The sequence below is a fragment of the Camelus ferus genome, chromosome 12 (genome assembly GCF_009834535.1).
Source record: "Camelus ferus isolate YT-003-E chromosome 12, BCGSAC_Cfer_1.0, whole genome shotgun sequence".
NCBI lineage: Eukaryota > Metazoa > Chordata > Mammalia > Artiodactyla > Camelidae > Camelus > Camelus ferus.
Window position 1 is genome coordinate 34,902,369 of NC_045707.1, and position 22,029 is coordinate 34,924,397.

General features: G+C 40.9%; 1 long non-coding RNA gene and 1 other non-coding gene across 2 annotated transcripts in view; both read left to right on the plus strand.

The window, feature by feature from the left end:
• Positions 1-1,580: 1,580 nt before the first annotated feature.
• The window catches only part of LOC116667668, an 81,481-nt gene continuing 61,032 nt past the window's right edge, over positions 1,581-22,029 (plus strand). Inside the window, exon 1 of the long non-coding RNA XR_004324626.1 lies at positions 1,581-1,692. This is a non-coding gene — a long non-coding RNA (uncharacterized LOC116667668). The remainder of the gene's footprint in view (positions 1,693-22,029) is intronic.
• Positions 1,913-1,984, plus strand: TRNAG-ACC. The gene has a single exon. It is a non-coding gene; the product is annotated as a tRNA-Gly (tRNA).

A 22,029-nucleotide genomic window follows, 5' to 3' on the forward strand; every position in this document is an offset into this window, starting at 1 on the left:
TTACATACTGTATGTTTTATTTATTTATCTTATGATCTGTCTTTCCCACTATAAGGTAAACTCCAAAGGGCAGGGATCTTTAAAATGTTTCACTCACCACTGTACCTTCAGTATCTAGAAGAGTGCCTGGCACCAAACAGGTCTTTGCTCAACTGTTAACAGGATGAGTAAGATAACGACAGAGAAGATCTAACACCTTTTAGTCACGTGGGGGCAGACATGAATATACAGAGAACTGGATTTAATCAGGGCCCGGTTTCTCCCAGCAACCACTTCATTATCCCAGCTTCCCACAATTATCCATATAACTTTGGAAGAATTAACAATTTCTGTCAATTTTTCTAACAAATATGGAATCATAAAGTGCTAACCCTCCATTGAGACTAAAGGTACTTAAAACAATGCCTAAGTGAGGAGGGTACAGCTCAGTGGTAGAGCGCATGCTTAGCATGCACAAGGTCCTGAGTTCAATCCCTAGTATCTCCATTAAAATAAATAAGTAAACCTAATTACCTCCCCCCAAAACAAAAAAGATAAATACAGAGAATATTTTTTTAAAAAAGCAGTGCCTAGAACAGACAGTACTCAATAAATGTTATCAGTCGTTACTCTTCACACTAATTACTGTTACTATGGAAACTCTCTCCCTCTGCCTCCATGATACCACACACGTTTATGGTTTCCTCTTACCTCGCTGGCTCTCCCTCCTCTACCTAACTGCTGAACATCAGAGTGAGCCCCAGAGCTCAGTGCTAGGCCTTCTTCCCTCTGCTGCACTTTGTTTCTAAATAATGTTATCCTTATCCAGTCCCTCAATCTGTAATACCACCGATGTTGATTACTTTCAAATTTGCATCTCCCCCCCCTTTATGCTGATAACTTTCAAATTTGTATCTCTAGCCCAGACCTCTCTCCTCTCACTTTGGATTATATTTCCCACTGCTTTTGTGGTCTTACCGCTTGGGTGTCACACAAGCATGTATTTAAATTAGCATATCTGTGGTGGTTTTGAAAAATGGCCATGCATTTTTGGCAGTCCTTCTTTCCCTCTCATTTGAGTGTGAGCCAGACTTAGTGACTAGCTTCTAACGAACAGAATATGGTGGAAGTGATGGTGTGTGACTTATGAGACCACATAAAAAGGCATCTAGCTTCCTCTCTCTTGTGGAGTCTTCACTTTGGGACACCAGCTGCATGTTCTTAAGACACTCAAGAGGCCCTATGGAGAAGTCCATGTGGTGAGAAACAGGCCTCTTGCTTACAGCCAGTGAGGAAATAAAGATAAAAACCCGCCCCAGTCAAGTCAGATGACTACAGTCCTGGGTGACGTCTGGATGGTAACCTCATGGAAAGCCCAAACTGGAACCACCCAGCTAAGCTGTTTCAGAATAACTGCCTTACAGAATACGTATAGAATACATTCAGGATATGTACTTGCTGTTTTAGGTTGCTGTTTTATGGTAATTTGCTATGTGTTAAAATCTCCAGCTATGATTTGTGGATTTGTCTCTTTCTCCTTTAAGTTTTGTCAGTTTTTTGCTTCATGTACTTTGAAGTCTTCATCTCTTTCTTCCTAACAGTTTCTAAAGCATGCCACAGTGTATCCTGCCTCTGGGCTTTTGCACGTGCCAGCCCCAGATCACAGTGCTCCACTCTGGCTCTTCACAAGCTGGCTTTTTCTTCTCCATCAAGGTCAGTGTAATGGTCAGCTTCCCAGAGATGCCTTCCCCAGTCATTTGTATCTAAAATCGACACCTTCCCCACCATAATTATTCTGTATCCCATTATTCTCCCTATATTCTTCATGACAATGATCACTATCTGTAAGTGTGTCATTGGATCAATTACTTGCTTCTCTTATCTTGACTCCCTCACTAGAATGTAAGCTTCATAAAAGCAGGGAACCAGGCGGGTGGGTATAGCTCAGTGGTAGAGTGTGTGCCTACCATGCATGAGGTCCTGGGTTCAATCCCCAGTACCTCCATTTAAAAATAAATTAAAGTAGGGAACCAGTTGATCGTACCTCCCTATCTCCAGAGTCTGGTAAAGTCCCTACCACATAACAGAAGCTTCAAATATCTTTTTGGGTGAGAGACTGATACAAAGTACATGAGATGGAGTTCTCTCTTCTTGGACCAAGTCATCCTAGGATTTCCATAGCTGTTTGTGGCAAACAGCAAAGAACAGAACTGAGTCCTACAAGCTGGTTTGACTCTACCTGGATGACTTAGCATTGGAGTCTTTGATCTCTGACAGTTTATACAGCATTTAAAGAAATTCTGTGGAATTCTAAGTTATGTGTGTCTGTGTGTCTTAAAATAGATAACATCTCCACTCAACTATAGAACAAGCCCCAGCAGGGGCACTGGCAAAACTGTAACTTCAACTCAGTGTGATAAGACAGGAATGAGTCCCCATTTAGAGGGAAACCCACTAATTTTGTATAACCAGTTCTTATTGAGCAACCTCTAAGATCTTGCTTAGGAAACCAGATTTCAAACATATAGTCTTGTTTCCTAGTTCCTCACACATGTACATCTAGGTTGCTTATATGTATGCAGGTAGGGGATGCTAGGTACACTACAGATTGCCAAAATGCACCTATTTGATTTTCTAATGCATCAAAGTGGCAGCACGACCCAAGATCTTGGGACTTATTCAGTAAGAAAAACTGAGACTAGCCTTTGGTAATTCTTTGGCTTAGACACAGATCAGTGATGCCTAGGGAAAGGAGTCTTATTTTTCCCCTAAAATATTAATCAATTGTCCTCCATTAAAATATATTGATCTAATGAAAAAAATAGAAATTGATCCTAATCTGAACTTTTCTGTGCATAAATCTTTTGACAAGCATGAAAATTAAAAAATCAATTTATATCTAAGTAAAAAGAATGATAACAAATGAACATTAAGGAAAATGGAAAAACAGAATCCTACTGACCAAGTTTTATTTGGGGCTATTTCTTTGTTGTCTTTGGTTTAACAAAGTTTTAAAGCTCTTCTGTTTACAGGGAAAAGAAGAAGTTTTCACCTTCCTGTCTGTATTATACAAAAGGATGTTCTAAATCCTCTGCTCCTCCCCAGGACACAACCCCACCCCAGTCTCCAGGGAAAGGCCCTTTGTCTTAGATTCCAGGCCTTCCCTTCTGCAGTTTCCCTCTGACTTTACCTTGAGACGACTGCTTCCTCTCCCCCAGGCCCTGTGTCCTGCTGCTTCCTTCCTCTCCCTTCCCTGATCCTCCTTCTCACTGAGACCTGCCCTGGAATAAATATAAGCATCCTGAAGTATTACTGATTGTTGTTTTCAGATATTTAGCATTTGATCAGAGAATAAGTCCCCTTTGTGGTTAAAGTCATCAAAATACAATTCAATGTGTGACACTGTATCCATCAGCCCTCTCATGGGGTCAGTGCTTCTCTGGATAGGAGAGTCTCCCAGAATGCATGGACGGTAGGAACTATATCAGCTTTGGAGCAAGCAGGCTTGGGTTGATCCTTCATTCTGCCAGCTAAGTGGTCCTCTGTAGCTCGCTGAACTTCGCTGAACCTCAGCATTCATCCATTGTAAAATAAAAATTGAAGTGTCTATTTCCCAGGGTTGCTGAGAGGATTAGGTCAGATAATATATGGAGAACTTCTAACACAGACCCTGACACACGGTTGGTATTTATAAGAGGAATGTCTTTCTCCCCAACTCTTCCTTATATGAACCAGCAGACACACATTCAGGGCATTTCTTAGGATCCCTGCCAAGCCTTCCATAATTACTCCGAGCTCACTTTAATTGAGAAGCTCAATTAAAACTAGAGTGGCTTCTGCAGTAGGCAAGGGCCTGGGTGAACTGCTGGAGCTGTGGTTGCTGAAGGATTTATTTTGAGAGGCAATGGTGATCCTATCAGCAACTATCAGCACTTGAGAATAAAAAACAGAGCAGGGGAAGGTCCCACCGGGTGCCTCTGACACAGTACTGAGTATCTAGATGGGATCACAGAGCCTGCCTTCTATCAACAACACTCACTGCAAATCTTCTGGGTGCTAGGCACTAGGCAAAAAAGGAGAATAAAACATACTCTTCATGAAGGCAACAATCACAGCACTGTGGAATGTACTGTAACTGAGGGACAAACTCTGGAAGACACAGAGAAGTATTCTAGAATTGAATATTCCAGATAACTGAAACACCCTATATTATAATATGATTTAGTTATCTACTGCAGTGTAACAAACCACCTCAAATGTAGTGATGGAAAACACGATCATGTTACTACGCTCATTGACTCTATGGGTCAGGAATTCAGAGAGGGCACAGCAGGATGGTTTGTCTCTGCCTCCTGACGTCTGGGGCCTCGGCTGGGATGGCTGGAATGACCTAGACAGCTGGGGCCATCGTTATCTGGAAGCTTCTTCATTAATATGTTCGGCACCTGAGCTGAGCTCAGCTGGGACCACAGCACCTACATGTGGCCTTTCCAGGTGACTTGAGCCTGTTATAATGTGAGTTTCAAGAGGGAACAAACTGAGAGTTAACATTCCAAAAGAGCCAGGCAGAGTCATGTGGTTTTTATGACCTACGTGAACAGATAACAGGGTGCGGCCCATTAAGAAGAAGACAAACTGTTCAGTGTGGCTGGCCTTCCATTTATGGCTGGTGATGTACCAGAACAAGAGTCCAGGAAATGTGGCGAGGCCAGATCAAGAGTAACTTCATGTGCCTTACCGGGGAGTGTGTACACTATCTTGTAGGTAATACAGAATTACCATTGGAGAATTTTGAATTTGAGAGTATTTTAGAAATATTAAGATGGCAGCATGAAGGAAGGTGATTTGAAGGAAGTGGGACTGCATAAAGAAAAATCATTTAAGATACCATAGCAATAGTTCAAGAAAGGAGGAAGACCTTAACTAAGGCATTGGCAGTGAGACTTGATGGATAGGGACAGCTTCAAGAATTATGAGGAGGTAGAATCAAAAGAGTGTAATGACTTGTAAAATAGGTGATAGAGAGTGGAAGGAACTTGGATGGTCTCCCAGGTTTCTGTTTTAGATGTTAGGTGGATAGTAATGCTATTTCAAGAAAAAGTGAGTATATCAGAAGTAGAACAGTTTTGTAGAAAAGATGAGTTTGGTTTTGGATGCTTTGAGTTTGATGCATTTAATGGGCCACCCAATAGAAGATGTCCAATAGACAGCTGGATTTATAAATCAGGAAATACTTGGCCTAGAAAAAGAGAATTAAGAGTCATCAGCCTATTGGTGGTGGTTGACAAACTGAGATTCAATCAAATTGTCTAGGAAGAATAGAAAACAGGGAATAGATGGATTCTTCAAGATCTCCAACATTTTCTCAAAGGACAAAGACAGAGATAGTTTCAGGAGACACTAAGAAGAGCTTCAAGCAATGGGACAAGAATGGGAAGAAACTGATGTCATGGAAGCCAAAAGACAAATATAAGAAAGAAAACAGAGCTAGCAGCATCAATGCTACAGAAAATCCAAGTACAATAAAGACTAATAAGCATCCTTTGCAGGTGACAAGGCCACACCCACAGCTGAAGGAGTGAGCCCCCAGGGAAGGAAATGGATAAAGTCACAGCAGGGACCCTGGCCTTAAAGAGACCTGTGATCAGCGCAAATTACCAGGACAGAGATTCAGGACCAAGAAAGATGCTCAATGACACAAGTTGGTGGCAAAGATGAAGAGGGTCTCAGAGGCCAGGTGAGAGCACATATTTCAAACATATGCTCAAGGTTGGGGATTAGTGAAGAGCAAAGGTGAACTGAGGTCCAGCCTCAGAATGGCTTAAATATTTTCTGTCCTGGGAACTAGAACAGACCCAAACCTACAGACAAGAGGCAAATGACAAGCTTTTGGGGAGCCATCTTCTCTACTTAAATTACTTCTTTGCATCCAGATTAGTCGGTGCAATTTGGGTTCAAAGTACCATAAACCCAAGTCAAACTAGCAAAAGTAAAAGGGGGAAAAATATTAGAAGAATTTTGGTGTCTCTCTCACAAATCAAAGGTTGAATAACTGAATCACAGGAAACACTAGTGTGCAGTAGACAGAACATCAGGGAATCTGAAACTGGCGAGTCAAACTCCGCTCTGATCCTTTCCCCATCACTGCTTGGAGTTGACTTCATTCTCTGGATGTAGAACACATTCTCACCAACTGCAATGAAGTTTGATATCTTGTGGTTCTCACTACCGGAGGGGGACAGTTCTAAAAGCATTCCAAGGACTGACTCTGATTGAGTCTGGTGCCCACCTGCAGATGAATCAAGAGGAACTAAGAATCTCATTTCTGGAATGGAGAAAGGCAGGGGAAGGACCTTCCAGGAGATGGGGGAGGGGCTGGGTGGACAAGCCAATTGATCCTCAGTCTACATATTCAACTTCAAAGATCATTTATTATTCTCAGAAGTCCTGGGCTTCCCTCTGCTCTACAGGCTTATTAATAGGGTGACCAGATGTTCTAGTTTGTCTGGACAGTCCCCCACCCCCCTTTTTTTAACACCTGCTATCTTGATGCAATTATTAACAGTACCCTTTTCACTTTCACAAATCTCCTGATTTGGAAGCTAGGTTAGGCGGCTGTCTTATAAATTGGTGCTATGATTCTGACCTGCCCAAAGTATAGGAGGAAAGAGTCTTTAAAGGGTGGTTAAAATTACAGATTATGACCTCTTTTAGGGTAGAGACTATTTACGAGGCACCTCAGTACCCAAGACATAGCTGACACTCAGTAAGTGTTGAATCAAGGAACAAATGTTATAAAAACCTTTCTTCCCTCAAAGGATTTGTAAAGTCTCATTTGACACATTTTCCCAGCCCTCTGTAATATTATGTATAACAGCTAATAGTATTCTAGACTCTCAGAACCAAAAGGAAATATGCAGACTATGTAGTCCAAACCCCTTCCAATTAGATGATAAACTCTGTGAGCACAGCCCTTGTATCTGTCTTGTTTAGTGGAGGCTAAATGCCCAGAAGCTGGCAGGTAGCAGGCATTTGATAAACACTTGATTCTGTGGTTACAATCCTTGCTTTCCTTCAACCACACTTCCATCATGCGTACATCTGATGGTGCTGGAGCACCACCGATACCTGGAGGCTCCTCGTGCTTCATTAAACAGCCCGCTAGTCTCCCAGCAGCTTCTGCATTGGAAAACCCCCTTTTCAACAGTGAGCTGGAATCTGACTTCCTGAGTTTTCAGCTGTGTCCCTGGATCTCTGTTCCCAAGACTAACTCCACTTCTATAACACAATCTTGAGTCTGTCTCCTCCAGATTAAATAACTACAGTTCTCTTTTCACACCTAATCTGGTTTCCAGATCCTTTGCCATCCTGATCTCTCTTTTAGACACATTCAGCTTGTCCAAAATTCTCTGAGGCAGAGTTCAAGGATGTGTTTGGACCATGATTTAAAAAAAAAAAAGTGATAATCTTACTTTCCCTCCTTCTAGAAAATTATGTTTCTATTAACATCAAGCTAAGATTGTTCAGACTTTTTTTGGCCATGACACATTACTGACTCACGTGTAGTTTCTCATTATTTTTAATTAGCTGCAGCTTCATTTGAAGTCTGAATGGAAAGAGAAGCAGCAGGTGTTTTTTTTCTTTTTTTTTTTTTTATACATGTTTCTGCATTTCGGCTAAGTCAGGTCTCTTCTCTCATTTATTAAGCAATCAGATTATTGACTTGTTTTACAGTCTTGCACATATTCCAGTTAAATGTCACAGTGTTGGAAGCAACATGACTCACAAGAGTCTAGTGTTTTGGGGTGATAACTTCGATATCCAGGATTTTGGCGCTCCCATCTTGTCCCTGTCCTCATATTCAATGAATGGAGAACACTTGAGAGGACGTGGCCGTCACTAGATCTGAGCCTGGATCCCATAAAGGACAGTCTCACAGATTTAGTAGCCTGGTAGGCAACTAAGAAGTTACAAGAACACACATCCCACCAGAAAGAAAGAGTTTTGAGAAAACGGAGACTTCCACAGTGAATGAGCTGCCTTCTAATCTATTTCCTGGTTGCTGGTAGGTATAGACAGACAGGATAACCATCTGTCCAGGATGTTTTACTGGGAATTTTTGCATCGGGTGGGACTTCAGACCAGATTCTCTCTCAAGATATTTCCAGCTCACAGATTCCATGCACAGTACACATGTACTATTAATAGCTGTGGTAGATTTTTTTCTCATCCCATGGCTTTAGGACATTACATTTTCACTCACTAAAGATAGATTTTTAAAAAATATATGGACTAGTTATAATACAATCATCTATACTATAGTGTTTGGGGGATATATTTCTAGAAAATTTAAACCACTCTGTGTTTCAGATGTGCTTCATTTAAAGTGGGCTCAAATTTTATCTGAATAAGCAAAAGGGAAGGCTCTTTGTTGCTGGATACACATTGCTGTCATTAGTGTCCACACAATGAGTTAATGGGGGTGTTTATTTGCTGCTAAGCGTACAAACCATCACGCTTCTCATGGAACTTCCTCATCTCTGTCTACGCTCATCCATCAGTCTATCTATCCATCCATCCTGGTAAATGTAAATTATGACACTGTTCTGTACTTAACAGAATAGTGTAACCTTCTCAAATAGCTAACTAACAACTAGCCTAGATAACTGTAGCCCCAAACTGAGATCCATATTGTGAAGCCTAAGAAACTGCTCTGACGCTAGAAGGAAAAAGGAAATTACAGTGTCAAAGCCCCACTAAGGGAAGTGCCAGCTTCTAGCCTGTTATTTATTACGTGTTCTAGTGCAAAACTTAGAACTTTTCTGCATGAGGTTATGTTTGATTAAATCTAACTTTTGAGTCCCCTAGATTATGAGGGTGGTCCAGCTGTCTTTGAGATACTTGAATGGATTCCTATGTTATCCCTTAGAGAAAGGTATTCCAGAAATTTCAGACAGGTGATAAATGAAGCAAGAGTACTATCTGAACGAAGAGAAAGCAGAAATGGCTCTTTCCAAATCTCACTGGGAGACATAGAATAAAAGCATTTTGATTTATATATTTTTTCTTTTTTTTAATTAGGTATATACCTTTCCTGTCCAAAGAAAGCTAAACTTGAAAGAGGATGGACCATTTTGTTTAATTTTGAATTAAATAATCCTCCATGCTGTAATTTTTTTTTCTAACTGTAGAGTTCCATTTTACACAAACAATCGGAAGCATCTCTAATCCAGCTTTGAAATCTAGCTTGTGCTGTTTTCTACTTTTTCCAGTGCGTCTTACTAGCTCACTCCAGTCTGACACTGAGACATGGAGTCAGTCCAGTGGAACCATTTTTTTTACAGGAACCTCGAGGACCCTCAGAGAGCTCCTCACTGTGAGGTGTGAGGGAGATGAATCTTAGAACTCTTGTACTTCTCTGTGGGAAAGTTTTACCTATGTTATGATGATCAAGGGTTTAGTAACATTTCATCTTTCTTAGGAAGTATTTCCTTTTTATGATCAGCCATGAAAATTTAAGGATTCATTCTAAAATAACCTGGAGTTTCCTCTCTATCTGTTAACGTTTTGCTGAGGGCACAGATAATTAGTAACCTACAGTTCTCAGGAGAGGGATATCTTCCTTACTAGTGGCCAAAATAATTTCATGGTATAGTAGCAGGTTAAACAACCTTCTTGGTGGTAGTCTGTATTCTAATTGTACTTCTCAGGTTTGTAGGTTCTGGTTGGAATTAAAGGACAAGGAATACAATGCATTTAATACATTAGCAGCCAGGCAAACCAGCAGCCACAAGTGACACTGATTTCTTTCTGTGTCCTAACACCCAATAGTACATTAGTACAACATAATTACAGTGCTCCATCTGTATGCTCTCTGTCTCCAGGGCTCATTTCTAGCACTTCTCATAGTCCATGGTCACCAAATAAAGGTGTTGAGCAGTGTCTCCTCTGGGCTTGGATGCAGTATTTTGTAAACTGATTTTCATCCACATGGGCATTAGGGCTAAAGCAGCGATATATGGGGGACTTGAAATTCCACCTGAGTATCTAAATTGAGCATGACAAATGAGGATTAATGTGTCTATGGTCTTTGCTCTGGAAAGTCTAGGGGACACTAGTAGACAGCAGGGGTGATTTAATCTTGGCAGTGACTTCTGTTCAGAGCATGGCTAATTTGGAAATAATAGGCTAGAGGAGTTCAACCTCACATGGTTTCTTAAAGGAAGTCTACTTTTTTGAACAGAAAAATAGTCTGTGGATATATACCTCCAAGAGGTAGGTGCCGTGAATGGTTAACTTACTGCAAAAGGTGACTTTTATACCTAGCTGTGAATCAGCCAAGTGGCACAAAGCAGACAGTCTTGGCCTTTTTGTTGTCTAGTTCTTCTCTAGCTAGAAGTTCTGTAGTTTTGTAATGAGACATCCCTCTTCTGCCAATGAATTTGCTTTTGCACAGCCTAACTTAGCCCCTGCATTTCATCTAGATTGTCTCTCTGCTCTCATGAGACTAGGGTACTCAAGACTGCCCAAATGTAGTCCCCTATCCTCCCTTATCCACCCTATCTCCCAACACCTTCCATCCCTTTGTCCCCGCCCCCACTCTGGTACCATGTGGATGTTGGCCAACCTCAGAGATTTGGTTCCCAGAGGATATGTTTACTCTTCCAGTGGGACGGGGACAACATTATAACAGGGCTCCATGAGTTTTTGATCATGCATGAGTCCAAGCAAATATTTTTGAGGACTCATCTCTAATATATGTGTAGTTATAAACTATGTAAACTACTACAGTAGCACTTTTTATACATATGCAAATTAAAATGATTACATGAAAATACATATAATGAAAAGATCTGTTATTTTCTTCTGTACCCCAACAGAGCATCTTGCAAATTCCCTGGAGAGTGTGCACCTCTCTTCAGAGATCACTACACTATAACTCTGGTGTAACTGTGTCCTTAAACTTGACTGTGTACTCTATGAGGGTATATGGCACATGGTTAATTCAGTTTTCTTATCCATCGAAGTTAGCATAGCATCTTGGACATAAAAATGACTTTAGTGATGGTGATTTTGAATGGATGAATGAATTTCCACCTCTTTATCTTTTCCCTCATTCTTGCTCCTCGCAGAAATGTTTTCCCTTCCCTTCCTTTTCACCTGACTGGTCTGCCTGTCATTCAAGGCTAATAAGTCTTTTATCCCTGTGAATTCTTTCCTGTCACTCTATAATCGTGATAGCTTTCTTCTCACCTACAGAAATGACTGGCCTTGCTGCTCACTTGGCATGTCTCATTCAGTGTCTGATGACATATCTCGGATGACACATTTTCATGCACGTATGTTCCCAGATAGAGGCAAAGAAGTAAAGAAGCGTTTGCAATCTAACACAATAACTCACTTGGGCTGTATTTACAAAAAAGGCATTCTATAAATATTCACTGAATAGATGACAAAGTTATCAATTCACACAGCTACACTTTTGACTCAAAATTGTCCTAAGTGTGTCTGACATTTTGTTTTCTCGTAGACATTTTAAAACCGCTATTCTTCCTCCAGAGCTCCCTGACTGGCTCGTAGTCTCACAGGGATCCAATCTGCAAAACCAAGGTCATACATTTAGGGGAAAATTGGAAAACACAACACGTCTCTTAAGCATGAGTGTAAGTAAGAGTTCTGTAGTTCTGGTTCTGTTGCCCTAGGAGCAGCGGGCATGAGGCTCCCTGAGACACAACTGTGCATGTTTCAGACCATCATGACAGGTCAATTCAACACTCTGGAGCCTAACCAAGGAGTCAGTGTACCTGGTTTATTTTAAAACAACTGCTCCTGCATTTCAACATTGTTATGTTCTGTTTAAGATCTAAAATTTTAAGTTCTGAGAACTCCTTCCATTCAGAAGATTCTGATGTATTCTTTGGGCAGTTCCTTGGAACTGAGCCCCCAACCCATGTGATCTATAGATGAGGAATTTCGAGCTGTAAATGTTGGCAGCTAAACCAAAAGAGGCAGAGTTCACGTAAACAAGGCTTCAGCAAAATCTTCAACAAAAACGATCACTGTCTGATTACATGGGCATAGTAATGAGTCCTGGGCTTAACTCAGACACGCTTTCTGCAACCCTATTTCATGCCCATATAGAGCATTTCCCAGGTTAACAAGAATGTTTCTAGTTGCCTATAGCCCAGAAATTATTGCAATTTTATTTTCATGTTTTAAAACTGCATGATGCCTCTCTATCAAAAACCTGGTAGCATTTTTTTTTATTCTATATGGATAGTGCTTAATAAATGCTTATTGGATGACTCAGAAAATAAATGTGTTTATTGGTGAGGGGGTGAGATTCATGTTCTACTAAATCTCCCAATTTCCCCTCAGAATGTATCTTGGCAGAGATTATTAATACATTTCATCTGTTTCAAAAGGCATTGGAAGATTGATTCTTTTATTTTACCCTCACAATAACCCTGAAAGATAAGGTGGGGCAAGTCTTATCCATCAGTAAATAGATGACAAAACTGGGCCCGGATGGGCTTGCAGTTTTCAGTCTTTACCTTGGAGACTCTTTCTATAAAGCTATGTATGTGTGTGGAGGGGAGTAAAAGAGGAGAAAATTAAAAAATAGGTATGGTGTGCTGATGACTTTAAGAAGTTCATGTATGGTGAAAGCAAGATTTCTCAACTTCAGCACTACTGACATTTTGGGCTAGATAACTCTTTGTTAGAGGAGTCTGCCCTCAGCACTGTAGGATGTTTAGTATCATCCCCGGTCTCTACCCACAACATGCCAAGAACATCTCCCTTCCCTCTAGTCATGACATTCAAAAATGTCTCCAGATATAGCCAAATGTCCCCTGAGGAGTAGAATTGCCCCCGTCCTCCACTGAGAACTTCTGAGCTAAAGAGCAATGGCTTAGAATTGTCTAGTCAACAGAAGAGAAGCCAGAGTTGTCAGAACACATAATTTGGTCACAAATTTTGTTCATCAATATTTACTGAGCTCGTATTGTGTGCATAAGTTATCACCAGGCACTAAAGGAGATGCACAGATAATCAGGACATAACCCAGCTCACAAGACATTCACAGTCTGGTTACACAAGAAGAGGTCACATAGACAACTGTGACATGGTTTGTGGACCATATCCTATTTACAAGACACTGGATTGGTTATGTTCCATGTTGGGGTGAGACCCAAGGGGAGATAAAGGCCCACCGGAAAAAAAAATAAGGCCATTTCCTGGGCATAAAGGGTTTTCAAGGTAGTTGGAGAATAAGGGGAAAAAAAGAGGAGAGAACAAGGAAAAAAAGGCGGGGGGGGAGGGGCTAACATTAGTACACAGCTAAATGCGACTACTGAAAAAAAGGTATAATAAAATCTTTAACATGATTCAGAAAACCAGTTCAAGAGGAATTGTCTTCAAAAGCAGGGCTGGAGAGAGAGAGTTATTGCCTCTGGGATTACAAGTAGGCTGTAGGCAAGAAATTCTACACCAGAGGAGAGAAGACATGGGTCATTCAGATTCAAAACGCTGGATTTTCTCGGATTCACTATTTCAACAACCTTTTATTCTATTTCATTTGCATTTGTGATGACCCTAAAGCTGTCTGTTGTTCAGCATTGTAATTTCTCTTCTCTGCTGCCCAGGACATTTATTATTACTTTTTTAATCTTTCACTTCATTTCTCTTCCTTATTACAAAAGCATATAGAAAAGTTAGAAATTATTATCAAATGAAAATAATAAAATACACACAATCCTACCATCTAGAAACAAGCCCTCTTTAGGGTTTACCCTCATCATTAAACTGCTTTATAACCTGTTATTTTTCACTATCTAGTATATTATGATCATTTTTTCCTTCCAATAAATTCATATTTGCAGCATCTTTTTAATGATGACTTGGTATTTGTATTATATAGGTGAATCATAATTTTTAACAAATCTTCTGTTACTGGTCTTTTATGTTGCATTAAACTTCTCTCATCACAGGCAGGGCTGGGATGATTGGGGTGTGTGTGTGTGTGTGTGTGTGTGTGTGTGTGTGTGTGTGTGTGTGTGTGTGTGTGTGTCTACAGTTCCTTAATTACTTCCTTAGAATGATTTCTCAGTAGTTTCCCATATTTTCACCCTGAAGGACTCCTTTTATTATTGTCCCCTGGTGGGTCCCATGTATGAAAAGATAGAAATCTACCAAACTACATTTGGTATGGAAAAAAAATTTTTTTTTAACTAATCAAAGACTTAGATAAACTGCTAATCAAAACATTGGATCAACGTGTGATTTAAATATTTACTACATTAAGATGATACAATTCCAGCCTAAAGCGAAGACCCTTGATGTGCCAACTGGCCTTTGCAGTCTTATCTTGGGGAGCAATATTCTTTCTGTGAGCTTTTCTGAAATCTCAGAATTTGAGACCAATCTTTTTGCAGCTGCCTGGTGTTGGCTGGGGTTGAAGGGGATAAATCATAGAGTCAGTGAGTTGCTTCAGGCTAACAAAATAGGAATACAGGCATGATTGTTTAAGTACATCAAATGTTTACTCTGTTTTGGGTGGCCCGATGGTAAATTCCACATAATTGCTTTTTACTTGGCAATACCTTGTTCTGGGAACAAACTGCTAGAGAACAAGGTTTTAATCTGATATAGTTTTAAAAAAAAAAATGGCCAAAACAGACCATTTCTGAAGGTCTGTAACCAAAAGTAGCCAAAAGTGGGGAGTCTGGAAGTCACCCCCAAGACATGTGTTGATTGATACAGTCAGGCTCTGTCGCTTGCCAGCGGGTGACAGCTGCAGGGCTAACCCATGGAGAAGCTAAGAGCCTCGCTTTTTTCCAAAACAGAATTCACTTTGGCCATTGCTGCTTGTCAGTTACATAGCTTTCTTTAATGGCGGAATGTCCAGAATAGCTCTTTGGACCCAAACAGCAAGGAAAGAACTTCAACACTTACTTGGATGTTCTAAATTTAGTTCATTTTCAGAGCTGTCTGATGCCAGCGGGTTAAATGGTTTGGCTCCCAGACTGAGGTTTGGGTTACAGAATTCGTAGGCGAGCTCTTCCTTGCAGTATTGTGAATTCAGATTAGGCTTCGCAGAGACTGTGCATATGCATGGTAGTGGTGGTGGAAGGGTTCCCAGGACTGTTCCAGTAAAAATTTCAAGCCAGAATTTTCAGTGTGGGTCTTCTCCATGGTGGTGAGTCAGGCTGTGCTGTGGCAAAGAGAGCCAGGGTGGAGAGGTCTGAACTGGAGTTGTGATTAGACTCTTGCCACTACATCTGTTGACACAGAGTGTCTCCCCTGCTAGGGGCATCTTACATCTAGGATGTAGATGTTAATTTGTGAAAATTTGGGGAAACATTTGGAATTGCATTGTAATCTTGCTGTTTCTTAGAGAGTAAAATTCAGTTTAGAGTGGGCTGATTCCTGTTGAAAAAAATCTCAATCCTTGAGGCACCCACAGAACGTCACGTGGGCAGCAGTCACCATAGAGCAGGCTGACTGCGTGGGCTCCGTGGAGGGCACTAGAGAAACTTCCTGGTCGAGGATTGGTTAAGGACAGTAGCAAGGGTGAGAGAGTCAGGTTGGAGAGGGCTTAGGTACCAGCATTCAGATGTCTGCCTGTACTCCTTGGGGTCCCTCCAAGCAATAGCTGCCTAATGCAACAAGCTCGGCACCCTCTTCTACCTTCCCAGGGCCTCTGCCTTTGTCTCAATGCCATACTGAGTATCTATAACTGTTTGTTTAGGAAAAAGAATTTCACTGCAAAAAAACGAAGTAATGAAAGAACAAGTACAGAAATAAACAACAAAGCTTTCAAAACCACTGACACGAAACAGCTTGTGAGTACCTGGAAAGCGTAAAAATTCACACTTAAGTTCAAAGGCTATTAGTTCAAGGGCGAAAGTTGGACCCAGGACCCTCCATCATCCCTCCCCTTCCCCTCCTCCAAATCCTCTTCTTCATCCTTCTCCCTCCCTCATTTCTCCTCTGCCTTCTCCATCTTCATGTTCTATATATTTCTATTTGTTGGGTAAAGGTAGAAACAATGAGCTAAATTTGTATGATATTTATGTAAGATTTGGTCAAATTTGGTCACTGTCCCATCTTAATCCCAGTTCATCTTAGTTTTAGCTGGAGTTTGAATAGAAGGATATTTTGAACTCAAGAGTTTTCATACCAGCTTTCCTATCAACTCATTTTAAGTAAACTGGCTGATTTGAGGATCTCCTTATAATAAAACTTGACTGTAACTTGTGCACATACACCCACTCACACTGGCTTCCCTAATTTTATAGGCATTGGCAGGTTGTTAACTCAGAGTCATTACTGGCTCCCTATTGTGATTTCATCTCAAGGCTATTACCTAGAGATTTTTACAAATTAATCAGAAATATGCTCTTGTTAAAGATGACTGGTCAAGGAAAAATGACAAGATGGTGAGGGGCTGCTTGAGGATACTGAATACTTGGCGATCCTGAGGCAAGCAGGGCCCCTGATAAACAGCTCCTGTGCCATTTCTGGCCTGATCTGTAAGGCATGGGAAAAAGCCATGTCTCATCAAATGCCCTGGCTTAGCTCACATTGTCTGAAGCTGTGATTCTCAAGCAGAGCAGGGCTTTTCCAGCAGAGCCTCGATGACAGTGTCAATAGGCAGCCCTGCCTTCCTCTGAACTGTTTGTTCTGGTCCACATGGGCCTCCCTGACATGATCCCCTTTCCTCTCCCTCTCCTCCCCTTTCCACTGCTGGAAAATCTCATTCTCTAGTTTTTGTTTGGTTCCTCTCTCATTCCCAGTTCCTGTACTTCCTTCTGCCAACAACTACTGTTATAAACTGCATTGTGTTCCACCCTCCCAAATTCATATGTTGAAGCCCTAACCACCAACATGACTGTGTCTGGAGACAGGGCCTTTAAGGATGTGGATTAAGGTTAAATGAGGCTGGAAGACCCTGATTCCACAGAACGCGTGTCCTTATAAGGGAGCGGGACTCCAGAGATCTCTTGCTCTCTGCATGCACACTGAGAAGAGGCCACTGAGGACACAGTGAGAAGGTGGATGTCTACCAGCCCGCAAGAGAGGTCTCACCAGAAAGGAAACTTCCTGGCACTTTGATCTTGGACTTCTAGCCTTCAGAAACTGTGAGAAAATATATTTCTATTATTTACGCCACCCAACCTGTGGTATTCTGTTATGACAGCCTGAGTTGATGAATAATGACTACTTAGCAAAAATTTCACGTGAACCTTCTGAAAGCACTAGAACATCATGAAAGTGCCACTTCTCCACACATCCCACTCCCGTTGGATCAATAAGAACTGCTGTTGTTTCTTCGTGCCAAATGCCTGTGTACCAGTGGGATGTGTGCATGTGTGTCTGTGTTCCCAAACAGTCACATACAAACTCAAATACAGTTGTTTCTACAGCAATAGTTAACATGAACTGAGCACTTTTACACGGGACAAATTCTGCTAAGCACTTTGCTTGCATCATGTCCTAGTCCTCACAATATACCTCTAAGGAACACATTCTCATTTTCTTTATTTAATTGATAATGAAACTGATACATAAAGAGGTCATGTCACATGCCCACGAAACTCAAGCCACGTGATTCCAGCGCTCATGTTCCTAACCACCTTGTTGCAGGGCTTCCCATTTTTCTTTATACCCCTTGTTCCTTTATATATTGCAACATTCCAGAGAGGGGGAAAAAAAAAAGGCAGGAGAGAGCTTTCAAAGGTATACGAAATACAAAACAGCATGTAGATGGGGATGAAGGTAAAATAAGAAGAATGGAACGTGGATCTAGAAATGAAGAGAATATCCATTTGTGTTTAGCTTGAAGGTTCCTGGCAGCCAATGAGAAAGTAGAAAGCTGGTCATCCTCACAAAGTACTGTGTCCTTAAGTTAAACACGTGCCAATTGCTCAGTAGAAACACTTCTTTTGTAATTAAATCCAGTCAAGAATTTCTCCTAACTGTGCCTCCTGATAACAAAACCATCAACTCCCTTAGAGCAGACAAAAGGATGAGTTCCCTGGGACTGTAACAAAGACCCATGTATATACACACACGCACACAGAGGCACATCCTCATACAGTTGCTAATGTCACCTATGCATTTTTCGCCTAGTGACCTTCAGTCAAAAATTATGAAAGGTCAGTGACAACCACTAGGTCATTGTGAGAGTCCACTGATGCCCTGATGGTGTAACAGAACTATGACACTGGTGGAGGAACCAGGATTTAGAGGATGTTTTCCAACCCGGAGCCTGGAACCCAAGAATGGATTATAGACACAGGTACATTTATAACTAAAACAGTGTCTTGGGTTCGGCCAAAAAGTAGCCCTGTTTGGTTATATTACAAAATGGATATTTTTGTTCTCCATGTTCAGATTTGGCCATTTTTATTATCAGATGATAGAAATGGGATCCTATAGCATGATTAGATCCAGTAAATATGCTTAGAGGCTTATAAATAAGAATCTAGGAAAGTTTCTCTGGAAATTGCTGAAGAAAGAACTCTGGGTCAAGAAGAAATTGTTTTTCGAATTGGATATGGGTGAGACAGATGGAACCTAGGTCATACTGCTGGGATGAGGAATGGCACAAGTCAGGATAGCAATCCTCTGTAGTTAGTCACCATGACAACTTCTCTTAGATGTGTGCAATATAAAATCCTAGCACTTCAGGGTAAAAAAAATAAATGTGTATGTGTGTATGTATATCTATATCTATATATGTATATCTATCTATATATATATCTGCTTTTTAAGTATATCACTTTGTTCACTTAGCATGTGCCCTATCATAAGGCATTAAAACATTTAAAACATTTTGCATCAGACTTGGGGAATGAAAAATAATATGTACTTAATAAAAGATAGCTTTTTATTATTTAAAAAGTTTAATACTTGTGTTAAGATGCTTACATCTGATTTGGGCAATAAAAAACCAACTGGCAGGTTCACTTCACATATTTGTTCATTTGTCTTCATTTTCAGGGTCCCTAATGAGTCTTCAGAAGATTGCTATCTGGGACACTGAAAGCACTTATCATTCCCAGGGGTCATAATTCACAGGGTTAATTAACACCAATACAGAGACAACTCTCAAATGCAGATCTCAAGTCTAGACCTTTATTCTGAGTTACTAGATTTGCACACTTATTTGTCTATTTAGATATCTTCCAGAAAATTCAAAATGAACATTAAAATCATGAGCATTAGCCTAGAAATCTTCAAACGCTGCATATCTTATCATACAGCATGATCAAAACCCCAAACCAAGGGGTTACTTTTGACATCTCAGTCTCTCACTTCCCTCCCTCTCTCCATACTGAATCCATCCCTAGGTTCTGTGGATTTTACATTCAAACATTCCTTGAATCCTCCATCTTCACCTTTATCAACATCATAGTACAAGCCACCATCACTTCTCCTCTGGAACCATGACAGTCATCTCTTACCTGGCCTACCCATATGTACTCTTGCCTTTTTCTAATCTATTTCCCAACCCATAACCGGAGTTATATTTTTGAAATTCAAATTATGACTTTTCTTTGAATGCTTAAAATATTTCTATGATTTCCCGATATACTTAGGATAAAAATGAAACCCTTGAACATGGTGGATCCGTCAGAAGGCACACTCAAATTGTTTGACTGAAAATAATGTACAGGTGGGGGAAGATTTAAGGGACTCGACAAGCAAAGATGAGGCAGCCAATGAAAATGACTATGGAATTACACACTGAGGCCAAAGAGGGAAGGAGCTGGACCTATGAGAAAGGTGTAGTTAGGCAGCAACTGGCCACTGTCAGAATCCCAGTACAGCTGGAAGGGTCAGGAAGAGATGCTAGACTCCTTTCCTCCCACACTTTTTGATCTCCTGCTGGTGCCTCTCACTGGCTAAACAAAATGGGAAGCCAGAGGGCAGAGGCCAGGTAATGCAGTCACGGGGAGAGCCTTCCAGAACAGAAAGCAGGAAAGAGAAGGGCAGAATATTGATTTGGGTACAATTATAGGACAGCATTGTTTCCTAGGCAACACTAGGAAATAAAGAGTTAGTCTAAGTCATTTGAAATTGATTTAAAAAATTTTTTTAAAAACTGGTGAGAGATCACTGTCCCCTACCTAATTTTTTAGACAACACACTTACTAAGTTGCTTTGAAAGACCTGAGAAATGATTGGCCTTTCTACGTTTATTTTAGATAGAACCCTAGCTAACGGACTGGTAAAAGAAAGAGGCAGGGATAATTACTTTGCATGGAAATGCAAAACTTTCAGGCTGGTTGCACAGTGAGGTGGCTTAATCATCAGTTGAACGGCAAGAGGCTTTGTTTAGCAATCTCCATCCTCCTCCACTTGCCCTTCCCCCTTTACCTGATCCACTGGTTCAACAGTAGACTAACATATTTGGAAGCACTAGCCTACATAGTCTTTCTTTTGTGGACTGGAAGCCAGGGCTAGTTCTCATTTTTAAACAACTTTGCACTATAACTAGTTCATAGCTTTGTTTTATGCACACCTTGAAATCTTTTGATCTGACCCATTTTACAGAAATTCACTCATCACACATTTTTGTGCACTTGCTATGTTCCATGATCTACAACGGATGCTGGATGGTATGAGGATGACCCAAACTCCTTGACTTCCTGTTTTATGTGAAATTTGAAACAAATATTGACATTTTTCATTATTCAAGTAGAAAGATCACATGTTTATTTTTTTGCTTGCTTCCTTGGGCTGTTTTTTTCCTGCAACAATAAAGTCACCCTGTCTGTGGACAGCATCTGTGGAAAGTAATAACACAGGCAGCTGGCATGACTGCGACCAGTTTCCAGGGTAAACTTGTGGTTTGGGAGGCATCTGTGTTTTATGTGGGCTGTTTATTTCCCGTCTCTAGCAGCGGGCAGTGGCAACAATGGAAATTACTGACTCTAGGACTCTTGACTACTCATTAAATCACTTCCAGTGTGTTGAAGGCATTTTAGTCCGGGGTCGGGAGTAGGTCCTAGCCAGACCACCTCCTGTTGGGCTGTGCCTTCTATTTCCTTTATACTTTCCCACCAAAGGAGGTGAAACACTTTGCATAATTCAGTCAGAGTCAGTAGTTCTTTCTATACCCCTCATAGTTTTACCCACTGTCACGTTTGATACCATAAACATGAGTTTCCATGGAATGTTCTCCAAATAAGCTATTCCTTCATCATTTATTTTCCACACAGAGGATGGAGGGTACAGACCTGAATGACCCCAGATCCCTAGTCATCCACAGCCTGGTGGGGATTCAGAAAACAAGCAGGAATAACTAACAAGCTGAAAGCTGTGATAGAAGGGAGTACCAGACACAGTGGGGAAGCCAGAAGGAGAGTAATTCTCCCTGAGCTTTCAGCGAGGAAGTGACCCTGCATTCAGTTTCATAGGGTAGGCTTAGAGAAATTATGGGAATTCTTCAGGCATCAAAAATAGGAAGAGCCTTCTAGACACAGGAAGTACAATAGTAAAGCCTGGAAGAACGAGAGAGCTGGGGGTGTTCAGGGAACTGTCAGGGGCTTTATAGAGCAGTATTTCCCAAACTGTGTTCCCTGAGACCCTGTTTATAGTTGTTCCTTGGAAAAAGGGGTCCTCAGACAAAAAAGTTTGAGAAACCTGAACCAAACAAACTTAAACAGCTTCCCTTTTTAAATGCTTGGTTTATTAATGACGTGATTTTCTTAATATGCCAACGTGTTTTGTGATTCTTTGAAATGGAGAGAGAGTATTGTGAAAGAAGTCAAACAGGGAAGCCAGTACCCTGAGGTGGCTCTCAGGCCTCGGTTGTCTGCCTAAGCAAACGAAACCTTAAGCCAGAGTCATTCCTGCAAATGCCTCAAGGGTAAGAAAACAACCAGTGTAGATGGCCAAATAGGATTTCCCAAATAATGTAACTGCTGAAGCTAGAGCCAGTCAAATACTTTCCTTGCTTTGCTTCAGTGTCTTCTCTATAAAAACCCTGCCCCTGGCTACTGTTGGTGGAGTGCCTCTTAACTACTACTTCTGATT